The sequence below is a fragment of the Amblyomma americanum genome, chromosome 1 (assembly GCF_052857255.1).
Source record: "Amblyomma americanum isolate KBUSLIRL-KWMA chromosome 1, ASM5285725v1, whole genome shotgun sequence".
In the NCBI taxonomy this organism is placed as follows: Eukaryota; Metazoa; Arthropoda; class Arachnida; order Ixodida; family Ixodidae; genus Amblyomma; species Amblyomma americanum.
In genome coordinates this window covers 422,362,119-422,378,531 of record NC_135497.1, presented here as the reverse complement: position 1 = coordinate 422,378,531, position 16,413 = coordinate 422,362,119, and the positions used below count along the sequence as shown (strand labels likewise).

Below are 16,413 nucleotides of genomic sequence, written 5' to 3'. Positions count from 1 at the left end.
TTGTGGTCCCGGAATAACTCCGGATGACTTTAACCACCTAGGGTCCTATAACAAGCCCTGTCGTCTCACATCACGCGGACTGGTTTGTATTTCGTCTCCTTCGAATTACGGCCTCGCGGCCAGTATCGCTACCCGTGACCTTCAGATCTGCAGACGAAGACCAAAGCCACCAATCTCAGCGGCGGCCCCTAATCTCAGCAGCTACCAATCTCACCAAAACAGCGGCGGACCAATATAGGTGTTACAATGGCTTTATTTCAAAAGCTGGTATGCTCTCAAATATGTTATAATTTTGTAAAATCCTTCTAAGACTCTTTCTACGCCATAAAAATAATATTCCAGTGTCATTTAAAAAGCAGTCGAGAATATTACCCAGAATTATGAAAAAGAGGCTTATGTTTTCTTTGGTCCTCGAAACAACACAATGCCCTGTCTGTGATCTCTACGGTGAATCGTTGCTAACGGAGATCCTGCAAACGACTGCACATTTGCATGGAACTTATTTGGACGTCTGCCTGATTGAAAACTGACGGAGACTCGACCGGGCTTATTACTCCTGGCGTCTTCAGTCGCCGGAACAGGGGCTCCATTTAGAAGCGGCCACAAATGTGCATCAAAACTGCCTCTCTTCGCTGAGTCCTTTAACATGCGCGGCAGCCAATGAAAATGCGGAATGACCACATGTTTACCTACTTTCTCAAAAGCTATCTCAACACATAAATTCCGCCGACTGCGGTTTGCTCAAAAGCTTCAAGACGAAAACATTTAATGAAGTACAGTTAGAGCGTCGGTAAGACAAGATTGGTGACATTGGTCCGGAACAAAATTGGCAAAGGCTGCTGGCCTTGCTCTTTCGATAATCTGAGTTGTAATATCAAGACTCGATTTTTTGGAAAGCCAATGCCGTATGGTACATGTCTGCCTTCTGTCCAAAAAGATTGCATTTTCATTCGGTGGTGTCGGGGTTTATAGCTTCTCACGGGAAAACACTCTTGCGCTTACAGCAAGTCCTGAAGGTTATACCCTAGCAACCTTACTTGCATCATATGAGCAATCGTGCGAAAAAGAGGGTTATGCGTGGCTGACATTATGGAAACATAGCAGCAGTGACATTCTTAACTGGTTTCGAATGTAGTGAGGAATGTTTCAGCAAAGGTTTTTCTCAACTGACCAGCCACCACCGGTAAATATGATCAATGGTGAGGCAAAAGCTCAGTATCAAAAAAAGATATGCTGCAGGTGCTTTGTTTTTCACGCCGTCGCAAGCTAGTCGCCTATATTCGACTTTGAAAATACTCGAGCAGACATGCCGGTTTGTTCCCTCACTTCTGATCTCTCTTGCAGATCTTCCTTAATCTGCACTGGACAATACGTCGCCTTCTTCAAGTCGATATAATAACGCAAGACTGGGTGAACACAAGCACCTTTTCCTGGTATTCCTGTTTACTCTCAGTTATGCTCAAATGTTGGCCGGTCTGTTATCAGGCTTGGACAGATATTAGTAGCGTTTCTTTTTTTACATCGAAGTGAGAACCGCTATAGAGCCAGGGAAATAACGAAGGCGTATCCCACTGCTGCTTACTAATGTCAGCCATAAGTCAGGCTTCATATCAGCCAGGTTCATCTTCTCGGCGGCATGCAACTGCGTGTGTATACGTGACGCTTGTCCGGTTCCCCTCACACTGTCGCCTTGTAACCTCTCATATTTATGATTATTGCATTTTTGTTTTCGTCTAGAGCACTTTTTGCATACTGTATATCTTCGTTTTACCAGAAATTGTAGAATTCCATCGGCAGCCAGGGCCCGTCTCCTACCTTTCTTCCCATCTTCATTTTATCGCCGTTTTTATATTCAGGGCGAAAACTGAACAGTCCTGATGCAACAGTGGTTTTCCTACATTCCTCTCTCTTCCATCCGACTTTACACGAAAATTTGTTCCTACAGATTAATGACATCATTCTTGCAGCTGCGCAAACAGCAACAGCTCAAAAGAAGGGTGCTACACCCATTGCGTTTTACATTGAAGGAACTTTCCTGAATTCAGGACCAATATATCTTAGACGTTGTTATCTTCGCGGATATATAATTCTGACAAATATTAATTTGTAGTTCCCCATGAACTTCTTACCTGTTATACTGCGGTCGCAGTCACGAGGAGCATCTTCCTGGCGAAAACGAGGTGCCCGCGTTGCTCTGCCTTCCTGGTTACTCGTTCCGCCTTTCGCACCGGCATGAGCCGCGGCTGAGGCGGTAACCAGTGAACTGGCAGCGTTAGAAGCAGCAGTCCCACTTGCCGGCCTGGCCTCCTATCGGGAATGGACGAGGGTAGCATGCTGTTCCTCAACATGCTGCCCGGATGGCACCTGCCACCGTTTCCTTCCTCAACGGGGAGGCCAGCCGGACGAGAGCGCAGGTAATTTTTAATTGAGGAAGTGTTGCTCGCATCGCTTCTCGGCATGGTGTGTCAAGTTTTACGTTCCGCTGCTGCACACGGGCTATGAGAGACGCTGTAGTTGGTGGCTTTTGAATAATTCATGCCATCCGGCGTTCATAACTATTCCTTTTATGTATTTATTTATTTATTTGTTTATTTATTTATGCATACTACCTTCTGGTACAAGGCCGTGGGTATTTATAAAATATACAAGTACAGAAACACTGATATTCATAACATTTGCAGGAATTTTTCAAACATCAGCAAAGCATTCTTGATAACAATCTCATTATTTAGGTTATTCCAGTCTGTAATTGTTTTCAGAAAAAAGAAGAATATATAAAACACTTATTTCGCGCGTTTAAAGGGGATATTGTGAAAACGTTTTTCAGTCTCGTGTTATAACCTGATGAGTAAGTAAAAAATTAAGAAGTATTAACTTTATAATGACCATTCACTAGCTGAAACAGGAACTTTAACCAATAGATACGATGGCGTGCAGTCACCGGAGGTAATCCACTCTGAAGAAATCGCTGACAAATGTACGGCCGTATGATTTGTAAAGAAACCTAACTACCTTATGCTGTGTTTGTTATACTTTCTTATTGTTGGTTAAGGTGAAAGGATCCCAGATAATTACAGCATATTCCAACAATGGGCGGACGAGAGAATTCTGCTCTAAATGGCGAACGCTAGGCGTGGATGGCTTTATTGAGCGCTTGAAGAAAAATAGCTTACGCAAGGAATATACTACAACAGTATATACATGTTCTGTCCACGAAAGGTCTCTAGTTATCCAGAGGCCCAAATATTTATACTCTGTTACTTCTAATAGTGATACGTTGTTAGTGCCATACATCAACTGAAAAGGTCTTTTCTTGTGTGTAATTCGAATGAAAGCGGTTTTTCGAAATAAATGGGCATTACCCTATTAGAAAACACAGTGCCACTGGGACAATGTATGCCAGTGCCATACCTGATATGCGGGCCGGTTTGGTACTGTGCAATACTGTATATAGGTACACTTTAAACCAGTGCATAATGGTATACACTTGAAACTACTGCACACAGCACACTGGTTAAAACTGCATGCTGACGCAGTGGCATATTGGTACACTGCTAGCGGCTCGCCAGCACACGGGGCAACACTCAATATTAGCATATTGAGTGCAATTGGAGACTGGCGTGGCGGGAAGGGGGGGGGGGCTGTCCCCTTTGGAAAATTATTGGGGGGCTCCCTATTCCGGGGTTCCTGGCAGCCTTGTTCAGAAGGAACGAGTAAAGCCCCATCCCCATGCACTAGAAAACACAGCTTTGCACAATTACATTTTTATTCTGTCTCAAGAGCTTCAAACGCAGGCCCACACCAGCCACTCAGAAGATGCTGATGAGCTGCGCTTCATATCAATGTTGTTGAATTCTTCAACACAATTTAAATATCCACCAAGTACCACGTCATGTTTTCCTGCCATTCTTCAAAATACCACAGACATAACTGCCTGTGCGAAGCCCTAAGACACCTGGAAATCAACCAGTACTCAGTCATAACTTCATTTGCAATGAATTTAATATTCTGAGTGAAAAGTGCATCCAATATCAGCATTTACTAGACAAACTTAACGATGAAATAGTCATTCTTGGTTCTTCCTACAATAGTTTCCTTAAATTTCTGCTCAACTAAATAAGAACACCAAAACATTTTACTATTCAGAATTCACCACGTGGCATCTGCTGTTCTATTTAGAAGGAATGTAAAAGTTAGAAATTTATTTTTAGAGGCTCTGTGTAATAGGCCACATAAAGAGTACCTTTATATCAATTTATATTGCGGTTGCATGGCTGCGTTTAGGTGATTGATAATGAGTACTTACTCCTTTCTTTCGCAACTGTTTAAAGTTGCCCTAGCCATGTACAAGGTGTTTCAAGAAGGCCTGCTGCTAATTTCTAAAAGAAGGCTATACGGGGTAGACGATGTCTTTTGCAGCACTCTAATATCTGTGTTGGTGGACGTCAAAAATAGGTGCATCATGCTAACTATAGTTGAAAAACTCGCGAATGAAGCGCTAGATGCCCCATCGAAGGTGGCCCTCCAGCGAACAGTTTCGACCAATTGCCACAACCCTGAGGTTAATTCATGTATATTATCAAAGTGCCATGATTAAATCCCTCTCTGGCTGCGTGACAAAGAATTAATCTCAGACAAACCACATCATCAAAATCGATTGACATCAATGATTAGATAGTCTTTATTAATACTATTGTAAAAGAATATGACTGTAATAAGATGGTGAACTAAATTCTAATAGTTTCCTTTTACCTGTGACAGATGGGTACATGCCAGCAGTTCGAAATTTACAGCTTGTCATTACTAGACGCCAAATCAGCCTTTAAGACTCAAAAATGTGATTGCCCTCTTAGCTGGGGCTCAAATAGTTTTTTCCACTTTCAACTGCAATTCAGAAATTATGCACCGATGATGGCGCAAAGTGACACCCATCTATGCATCTCATTAAATGGCGAACACGCCACATTCATCATCCAAACCACGTCACGATGCATGCCGCTGCTAACTACTTCCACACAACGACACCCTGCACGCCACTCCACATTGCACGTGCCACGCAAACACCTGCATCTGCCTGCACCACAAAGCTCATCACTGCTCGCTGCCGCAGCTTATGCAGAGCAGAGGTGGTCGTGTGGCATATGCAGGTGTTTTTGTTTGCCCATTGCCGGTGCCCAATTTTCTAACGATATGTGCATCTGCTTAAATCTGCTCAGCCACAGTGCTGATGGTATCGCTCATGTCGGCATTACAGCGACGTACACATCACTATTTGCTATCAGTTAACTAGTTATTTACTAGAATCTTGTTAACTAGCTAACTAGTTACCGTTATTCGTCTATTCGCTGATATGTGCCAACACTGATATTACTATGCTGGAATAGCAATTTTATTATGTCCAAAAGCCTACCTGCAAAAATGAGCGGCGGGCTTCCCTTTAATACATGGTATATGATGGTCTGCTCAAAAAGGCTGAATTTTGCAAACGACAAAGGGAATATAATCAGATTACATAAAAGAAAACAACACACTGCAAGTGCTTTCGGGTTTATCAACAGCTGTGCACCTTTCTCAAATAATGCAAGGCTCCCCTTTTGTTGAAGGGAGCTTTTGTTCTAGAGGCTGTTGATGCCCTTCACTGCTTTAGATGTCACTTCTGGGGCTATTCAAGCAGGTGGATCCACTTTTATTAGAGAATCACTCCATCACCCAGGAAGGTGAACCTGCACAACAGGCATAAAACAACGGCTAAAACGTTGGACTCCTCGTCTGCACCATGGTTTTGCTCCAAAGTTGAGAGCACAGAATTGATTATCATTATCAAGACTGGCACCAAAAGCTTCACATTTCATCGGTAAGACAGTGCGAGTATATTGCTGCTCATGCGCTGTACCAGCGCACCGCAAGACCAATATATTGATACTGTTCCCAGACTCTCGCTTAGTGTGTATGCCTTTTTGAAACACAGCAAGTTTACCTTTTGCAGCATAACTTGCTTGTTCTTGCTTTAGCAGTGCTCTGCAACAAATCCTAAGCGACTCATTCATCTTTTGCATTCCCCTGTTCCTTGAGCATGTATAATTCTAACTGCTCTCCTTGCCCTTAGTGTGCTTTTGTATTGTGGCGGCGTTGAGTCCAGTCGCGGTGCTGAAGGTAACAATATACTTGATGCTATTCTTGCCAAACTAGAAGCTTCAGACGCAAGAAATTTAGAATGCCAAAAGGATACCAAGCTCCAGCTGAATTGCACTGCGAAACAAACCGACGACCTTGTTAAACGTCTATCCACTCTAGAAAGTGCCGTTAATGATGTGGACAGGTTAAAAGTCACTGTTACTGAATCATCTTCGAGCATTAACACACTGCAAACAAAAATTAACCAGCTATCAGGAGCCTTGGACGACCTAAAGAACAGATCTAGGCGCAACAAACTACTTGTGAAAGGAGTTCCAGAGGTGGAAACAGGGACTTGGAACGACACTAAAGAAAATAGTTCGACATTTCTTTCAAGCAAACCGGATGTCCAAGTAGGAAGCATTCAACCACCGCGTCATCTTGGTTGTCCGAAAAGTGCTTAAAACATGCAAATCGTCATTCGGTTTCTGAACTACAAGAGCAAACAGGAAGTATTCTCTAGCTCGTCCAAATTGAAACACCATAAAGATGAGATGATGTGGTTCGAGGCAGATTTGTAGTCTAAGGCGCATGGAAAAAAGGGCGATTGTGGGATTTTGGTAAACAGTTCCATGACCAGGGCCAAAAAGTACAACTACACTTGACAAACGTTCAGTTCGCAGACAAACATAACTCTGTAAATTCGGCTGCGGCACAGTGGTCCCCTCAGGAATCACGCCATCTGAATCTAATCATCCCTGTGGTTTACAATGACATGACGATGTGATGCCTTCAAAACCCATTAAAACGGCCGAAAATGTTATCCATGTTTCATTTGTGGTAGCTAACTATAGTGGTATTTTCTCTAAGCAGGAGGATATGATTTCTTCTATGACAATATGTGCGACTGATATTTGAATGGGCACTAAAAGATGACTCAGAAGTAATGTACCTTACAGTGTTTTCACGATTCATACTGAATCCAGCATATACACAAAAATACAGTAGTTTTGCGCGTCGTGGTGGTGTCATCATGGTTGTTCGGAAACCGATTCACTATGAAAGTGTGCCTGTGCTGCCTTCTTTCATTGACACCTGCTGGATCGTGGCACACTCCATATCACCACGTTCTGCCGTTTTAATCGGTGTTTGCTATCGTCCACCTGTCCCTGATTCTAACTTCATTTCATTCCTGACCACCAAATCGGAAGCCATTGGAAGCAGGTTCCCCCGCGTCCCTATGATTTTAACAGGAGACTTCAACCAGCCAGGAATTGATTAGACCACTAGTACCATTCTAAATTCTGGCCCGTCCAGACAGGAATGTCACAATTTTCTCCATACTCTGCATTTGTTTTCACTACACCAGATCTTAAAAGTGCCTGTACACGACATTGCCATTATTGATCTTGTATGCGTTACAGGTCCTGACGCAATTTCTCTCAATGTTTTGGAAGAAATAAGTGACCTCAGGTTAATCCAATTTAGTCACCAATTTAGCGCCAGATTTCACAGGAAATTAACACAACATAAAAAAATTTGCAATCATTCTAAGGCAAATATCTCACCAATAACTAGGCTCCTTGATTATTCCTTTTCACTGCTAAAAGGTTACTTTGGAACCCGTTCTGCCGAGTATAAAAGGTCACTATTTAAGGACATAATTTGCGCGCAAGAGATATGTTCATCCTAAATGTGAGTGTTTTCCCCACCTTGAAAATTCCTGATTTACCCCACATCTTAAAAGCTTAATAGGAAAAAAAACGCGCTTATCGCTCATCAATACATACAAACAAGGCTGATCCCTGGACAAGGTACAGAAAGAGAGCGCGTATTTGTGAAGCTGAAATAAAGACCTCTAAGCAAACATTCTTCAACACCACATTCCCAGATGTTCTAAATACTATTTCTAAACATGTGTGGAAAATCGTCAACCACTGCAAGTGTAAAAATAAGCCTATTGTACGGGACGGAGACCATCTGCTCTCTCCACTCGAGACTGCTAACCAACTCAGTATGTCATTTGCCAGCGTATTTACCACTGAAGGGAACATTCCCAATTCACGTATCTCTCCTCATACTCAGTGAGCTGGAATTAAGGATCTGGTTCTGTCTCCAGAGGGAGTTTAAAACCCAATTCACCGTCTTCACAACAAATAAAGTCCGGGTCCCGGCTGTATATCAACAAAATTACTAAAACTTACTGCCCCACATTCTTCCGTTTTTTTTTTCTAAGCTATTTAAGCAATTTATAGATTAGGGCACTCTACCGTATGACTGGCCATTCGCACACGTGATCCCTATTTACAAATCTGGCAATCGTGGTGACTGCTGTCATTACAGACAAATATACTTAACGTCTATTTCATGTAAGATCCTTTAGGACGTTCTGTACAGTCACTTCATGCAGCGCTTGGTATATAACAGCCTGCTTTTTTCTAGTCAGCACGGCTTTTGAGCGGCGGGACTCCTGTGAAACGCAGCCTTTTGAACTCATCACTAATATTCGCTCGGGATATTCACTCATTAGGTCAAGTTGATGCCGTGGTTATTGATTTTTCGAGAGCATTCGACCACGTTCCTCATCACCGCCTACTGGCTAAACTTCGGACATTAAATCTCAATGAAGCAATTTAAATGTATATAGAATTTTATAATAGATAGATTGCCGGCTGTCACAGTAGGCAAAGTTGTTTCATCCCTTACTGCAGGAAAATATGGCGTTCGTCAGGGATCTGTGTTAGGTCTGCTAGTATTCCTGTTGTACACAAATGATATACACTACAATACCTCTTCTCAAATTCGTCATTATGCGGATGGCTCTGTCATTTATCGTGAGATTAAAGAGGCTAACGAATCTATTCTTTTAAACCAATATCTCGATTCATTATCATCATGGTGTGACATGTGGTTAACGCAGATTAATCTCAACATAACCAAGGTAATAACATTCACTACACGTCGCTATGATTTTCTTAAGCTTTCAACAGTGCTTCGATTTAAGGGGTAAATCAGTTTAAATGCCTCGAAGTCATAATGACAGCTAACTTAGAATGGGATCAGCACATTGAATACACTATCAGCAAGGCGAGTAAAACTCTTGGACTGATTCGAAAAACACTCTACATGGCCGCATCTGAAACTGACCCCGACCGGAGCTGCAATATGTCTCTAGTATTTGGAATCCGCATCAGGCTTATTTAACACAGTCACTCGGATCATTACTGAACCATGCGATTCGTTTTGTAACAAGCAGCTGCATTCGCGACCGTAATACACAGCTCCGAAACTCTTTGAATCTTTAAGCACTGCAGCAAAGAAGACGCAATTCTTTGCTTCTGTATACGTTTTAAAACTGTATCACAGCCCTACCGCTTTCCGACTAGAATAGCTATGATCTTCTTCGCATATATCTCAAACCACCGAGCACTCATTCAAAATATATTTACCACATTTATGATTATCTTGTTCAAATTTTGCCTTTGCTTCTAACCATTAAACTTTGAAATCAGATGCCAAGAGATGTAGCGTCTATAAATAACGTTGATGCATTTTGTGCTACTTTGGCATCTGTATAGGCCCGACGTTTTGTGTGCTGTGTTCTCTTTGAGTGTGTGCTGTGTGTGCTGTGTTTTCCCTCCTTATTTCATACCCCTTGTAGGGCTGGACGGCACTGTAAATAATAAAAAATAAAATTAACTTGATACTATAAAGTGCCTTATATGATATAGCGGTGTATTACAAACGGCTGTCACATGCACTAGAATTCCATGCGTAGCTTGAAATCTAAATCCGCTAGTGAATTGTTGCGTGTTGTTTATGGAACGGGTTGAGCGTTTATGTACTGTACAGCAAATTCGTTTAGTCACGTGTGTGCGAGCTAGTTTTTGTCAAGCTGTATGGCGCACCTGTACTTTCAAAGAGATCAACTCGACAAACAGATGTGTAATCATTTTAATTTCTATAACATCAAGAACCACATGCTAAATTGTAAAAAAATAAAAGGTTTGCAAAATGCATGCGCTTATAGACATGCTCTTGCAGCTATTGTCTCCAGTGTGCGTAACTCGTGGAAAACACCAAAATTTTACGACCACAGCACCGAAGGTAACAGCGTTTTCGAATTTCTAAAAACTGGCATGTACATTAATTAAGAGAATATACAAGCTTCTCAGTAATTAAGGAGCCTTACGGTAAGTTAAAAATTTAACTTTTCATTATTAGTTAACCAGCCTGCTAGTTAGCGTGCCTTAGCCGTATTCTGATGTACTTCACCGCTGACAGTGTAATGCCGAAAAAAACGCTATTCTAATTCGAAGAGCCCATTTTTAAAAATTATGTAAAGACAGACGAAACGCTCTTTATATAGATATTGTGTGTGAATGGTTGCGCTGTTGGCATGTATTATGCTATCGTAATAACCGACAATACACGAGAATTACGTCCTTGCTACACGAACGAGGCCGACCTAAAAACAACCCTTACGAGCCCGTCCGAAACGGTCGCCAAAAGGCAGGGCCACTGGGGAAGGAACTCTAAATCCCCAAGAGAATAACAACTCTTCCGTAAGGAAGCTTAAAAGCTCCCCACTACGGCGCCCGTGCGAAAGAGCACGGCTACGGCGCTGTGACGTAACAGCCTCACACAAACTGCGCTAGAGCACAAAAGTACCAGCAACTACCACCAGACGCTCAAAGCAGCCGCGAGGATAACGAATGCTCGCTGAAAATCTCCGCCCTCCCACACCTGGAAATACTGCTGTACCACCCTCCATAAAGAAGCACGGGCTACAACACATTCCTGTATCACGTGGCGGTTAGATTCTTGTCTTGAAGAGGGCAGTTAGGACACTGCGCTGTCCGTACAACACCCCATCGTTGCACGCACTCTAGCGTAGGCAAAACTCCTTCACAAGCGCCATATGAAGTCACGAAAATGATCCGGAAGGTAGGCCGCTGTTAGTGATAATCTGGAAGCAACGTTCTTAAACAGTTTCAGTTTCGCAGCTCCGCTCGGGAGGTGGCTGAAGTGGTGGTCGCGGGAACCAGTGCCGCTGCAGTAGAGCTTTCCTACATCGTCTGCTGTCCCGGGAGTTTCGCTCACTGCAGTTACGACAGGTAAGTCAGATTTTCAAGGTGGCTTTTCGTGTGGTGGTCCTGCTAGTGTTGTGAAAACGTGTTTGTGGGGAAATATGTGCACTTAGTTTCTTCAAGCGAGAGGTAAACATACCATCCTGCTTTGCGTTCAGCTGCAAAAGTGGCAGAAGAAACTATGCTGCCGGTCATCATTTTTCCAAATCTGCTCGCGATGAAATCGAATTTAAAAGGTGGGAGCAGATGTTGCTTCGCGAGGAAAGGCGGCGTTCTCACACGTCTAAGGTATGGGAGCGTCATTCTGAGCATGATGATATTATCAAGGAGTACACGGATATTGTGAACGGGCGAGAGGTCCGTATTCCCCGTGGGAACTGGGCTCTAGTGCCCGGTGCCGTCCCTCGAATTTTTCCTGGCCTTTCAGACCGACTCTCAAAGCCAAAAATTATGAAATACAGGCCAAAGTCAAAGTCCAACTGGCTCAAAAGCGAGCAATAACATTGATGGAAAATGTACCCTGGTGTACTTATGCGGACCCACCAAAAACACGTGCTGTCATGCAGACAGATAAGTGTGAAGATCCTTGCAGCGACAGTACGTCCTCCTCAGGCGAGCCTTGCGTAGAGGCAGTCATCCCGAATGAGCTGATATGCCTCTTTCCCGCTCGGCGGAAACCAGTACTACGTCGACTGCACTGACGATTGGTGATCTGGTGACTGCGACTCTACCGTCTACGGACTGGCAACATGAAATTGTAAAGGACGAAATAACTGGGAAGGTGTGGGCAGTTTTCTACTGCACAAAGCTAGCTGCAGTAAGCCGTCTAGTGATTCCCAAGGCTGCTGTCGTCGAAGAAGATGGTAGCTGCTTCGTAAACGGCTACAACAAGCTGCACAAGCAGCTGTTCAAAGTTGCAGCTCCTGTCACTGACCTTGAAAACGTTATGATGGAAACAGATGGCTTAAATATCTGTGCAGGGGTAAATGCAAACATTGCTGCTCATCACAAACACTGTTATGCTTTTTCTAAGCAGCTAATTTGTGCGCGTTGCTTGCATTTGCGAAGACAGGTGCGCGCTAGGAAGAAAACGACAGCACCTATAAGAATGGCCAAAAGCTGCAGAATTTGAAGAGAAAAGCTTGTCGAGCAACTGCCATGCGGGAGAAAAAACACAGCAAGGTCGTGGCACTGAAAGCAGCGCTCTCCAAGGTTAAAGATAAAGGAATTGAAAGATTATTGGTTTATCTCCCACCTTTGCAGCACCTGGCGTTCATGAGATCATTAAGGCAGATAAAAATCAAAGTCAGCATGTGGCATTCGCGCAACAATGCTGAGTTGCTGTTAAACTAATTAATGCTGAGGATAGCCAGCCCACAAGCTTATACAGGCTTATTTATGATATGCAGATGATGCCTCTGCCCACTATGAGTCATCTAACTAAAGCCCTTAAATGCCTACCTTGCAAGTTTTGGTTCAAGCCCATTTCTTTGGAAGCAATACAAAATCAGTTAGGTGGGAGAATGGGCGGCCAGGAATTTAGCACTCTTATATTAGTGGAAATAAAACAGCGCTAGGCGTGCAACTTCAGTAAGTCGACATATAAGATTGACGGTTTCTTATGTTTGTGCCTGTGCCTGAAAGCTCAGTGCAGTCTATAGCGACCTATCCCACGAAAGGAACTGCACCTGGAAACATTGTGCGCAACTTGTGTTGGGTGCAGTTATCCAACTGCACAAGTATGCAGCGACTGTCATTTCGGTGGTCAGCGATATGGTGCTGGAAATGATCGTTTCGGTTTCGTTTCAACAGCCTTACAAGCACATGATTTTAGGTCACGTAAGGCATGCAAAAGCTGCGGTATAATCGCTGCTTTCCAAGCAGCAGAAGTAAATGGCCCAACATTGGAACCCTATTGGCAAAGCGGGCCCTACAAGAACCAGGATGGGACCATCCTGTTGCAATACTGGGCCGATCACCTGTGCTGCTTGGGTTTTGCGATTCCAACTCTTGAGCAGGCTTGCTTAAAAGTTTATGTGAATTAATAGATGAAGGTAACGACCGTACTGGTTATTTCAAATCATGTCCCACCGGCTCGCCCAGTTTTCAATTTTGATTGAACGTATTTCTTCTACATTGGTCTCTTTTCTATGTCGCCCACCCTAGCACAATTCTTCCATCACACTGGTCAACATTGTGGCTGCGGCCACCTGTCAGTAGAGGGTGGTTTCCTTTTGTTTGAAGAAGAGGATAGTCAGCGCGCGTCCGGTCGTCAGTGTTTTTTCTTCTCATGTCCTTGTCTGTTTCGGCGCTGGTGATTTCGAATCATGTCCCACCAACTCGCTCAATCGGCCATTTTGATTGCTGTTCAGATTAGCTACAAGAGAAACATATACAAAAATTTATAAATCTCAACGCGTTCAGTGTTGGGAGTGGTGTCATCAAACATATACTTTCCCGGCAGCTCTTCAGTCGGAGCAGTGCCATTGGCCTGCAGGTCTATATTGCAGAGGGTTTTGAAGGACTCGTCCACACGAAGGAAGCAGAGGCCTTCACGAGAAGAATGAGTGATCTTATAATTGCACTGAATACAAAAAACCCTGCGGAATGGATCCGAGTGAACTCGCCGAAGATTCAGGTACTTTTCCTTAATGTGATGTTAGTCTTAGGGCTCTGTGTTGTTTTTCGTCGTGATATACACTTTTTCTTCACAAGGGCTTGACTCAGTAATAATCACTGTATTCTTCGGGCAGGTCATCAATGGCTTCCTCCACCTACTTGATGAAACAGAGCACAACCACCAATAAGGAAACATTCTCGTATTTGCTTCAAAGCAAACGACAGAATTGTCTACAAGTAACCTTGCTGTCGGATTTAGACATAATCGTTTAGCTGCACAAAGCAGGTGCGCCTTATTTGCTGACGGCCAAGCTGAACCAAGATCCCTTGGAGGTAACACATACGAGTGCACAGTGATGAAATGGTGAAAATAGCTCAATTTTCTTGAAGTAGCCCAGTATAGCGCAATGGGCACTGGAACTCCCTTCGACATTCTGCGGACGTTCTGAACCTCGGTAATTCGTCCATAGGAGTTTTAATGTTCACCGCCTAAGCGGCAGCCTGTTCTGCAGAGCGCAATTTTCTTGAAGTAGCAGTGTATAAGGGGCAGCGTATTCTAAAGAAAAACAATTAGTTGTAAGCTGGTGCAATTACTAACAAACTTTTCGCCTGCTTTCTTCTTTTTTCATATTTAAAAATAACAGCGCGGAAAACGGGGACTAGAGAACATCTAAACTCTTTAGAGTCTAACCGCTCCACGAATTTGGTTGATCATTGCCGAGAGAGTCAATCATGTTTTCATTCCTTGTGCTATAGTGACATATTGTATAAATACCCCGATCAATTAACCAGGGAAATCGTAGCAGCCTACAAAATGAGAAAGAAACCAAGATAGTGCATCTGCAAACCACCCCTGCTTCTGCGTGACAGTGAGGTTGCCTATCCTGACCCTACATAGTGCACATGCTTTGTGTTTTTTTTTTGTTTGCTTGTTGCCTGTTCGTCTATATTCAGAGCGCTTGTCCTTTGTTTTTCTACCCTCTAGTGCCCATTTTTCACACTGTTATTTTTAAATATGTATCAACAACTCGCCTGCCTTGCTATCATGTTTTTTTTTCAGAAATTATTTGGCATTGTTGGCTCTTTTCACGCCGATGATGACCATCCCACGATCATACAGTTCAGCCAGATCTATAGGCTTTTGTCCCTGTTCGCTCCTGTGAAGAATGTAGTTAAAGCGTACTGTTCTGGAGCCGCTGAAAGTGTCCTCGTGTCGCTTCATGACAGGCTCGGAGAAAAGGCAAAGGCTGCTGCGGAGCTTAGGAACGCTGTGGAAGAAAAACTGTGAAGCTTCTTGGTATCAGCTATCTTTCGGGTGAAAGTGATGACCTGGGCGACCATGGATATGAAAGATCCGGACTAGAAGAAAGGGCTGTCTATTAATTAGCAGGATATATGCATAAAAAGATAACTAAGGCAATTCATTGTAAGGATTCCCAGGTCACGCTGACGGCTGCTCCAGAACACGCCCGTCCAAGTTATATGTTGCCAAGGTGCACTTGACTGACCTGAGGTCGTTCAAGAGGATGCCTTCGCGAGCTGTCGCTAAGACTATACACAGTGATAAAGAAGATGGAGAGCATTGTTCACAAATCCCTTGAGAAACGCGTTGTAGTTGTTGACCTGTTCTGGGAGGTGCTAGACATGCTTGAAGAGTCCTCTGTGCCTGGAGTCGGTTGTAATATTCACTGCAGAGAAGTCACTGCTAAAGTGATCAAGTTTTGCGTTATCAAGAGGATGCACTCTTTTTTCCAGGAAAATGAACTCTGAAATGTTGGCAACTGCTCAAGTGCAGTAAGAGAGATAGAGAGCAAAACTGCTTTAAGCGCCCATAAATGGAACGCATTTTGCAGCAAGACGTGTTTTTTTTTCTCTTTCAATGGAAGCGTTTGACGTTTAAAATAAATTTCTCCTCAAGAGTCTGATTTATTAGTTGTTTTTAAAAATGGCGCAGCTCAACCAACAAAGCGCCGTAAATGAATTGTACAATAAAATATTTAAACAAGTTTGTCTTTCCGTGTTCATATGAAGTTCAATTATTCGAACCTAAGAAACACATGAAACAGAAGATTCTTTCGCTGCACACATTCGGCCGCACGGTGTATGATAGGGTGTTCAGAACGCAGATCAATACTTGCGGACTGGCAGAGGTTTGTCGCAGATTTTGATTCGTGTTCCGTGCTATAACCGCCGGAAAAAATTTAACTGCAGGTATTGGCGCGGCGCCGCCCGTCTTTACGTGGGTTTAGCCGACGATGCGCGAGATGTGTAGAAAAGCGCGACTGCAGCGCCGTTAGTTCCAGCGACGTCCGCGAATGGCACGCTAGTAAGCGGCCAGTATACGGAGCTGCGAAACTGGAACTGTCTAAGAACGTTGCCACGAAGAGGTCGCCTTCCGCCGTCTGCGTTCTGGAGGCACCAGATATAGAAGCAATGCGTCAAAGGACTCCATTACTCCGTTTGCTTCCACGTCTATGTCGGGGCGGACGGAATGAGCGTGCCCATGGAATGCCATTGCTGTTGCGTAGAATACAGGCATACGGAACGCCTGTGGACCCTGAATTATTGGTGCATCCGGAATGAGTTCCCT

General features: G+C 43.6%; 1 pseudogene; it reads left to right on the top strand.

Annotated features, from left to right (window-relative positions):
- The first annotated feature begins 2,316 nt into the window (after nt 1–2,316).
- Nucleotides 2,317–15,111, top strand: LOC144124715 (uncharacterized; annotated as a pseudogene).
- Nucleotides 15,112–16,413: the final 1,302 nt, after the last annotated feature.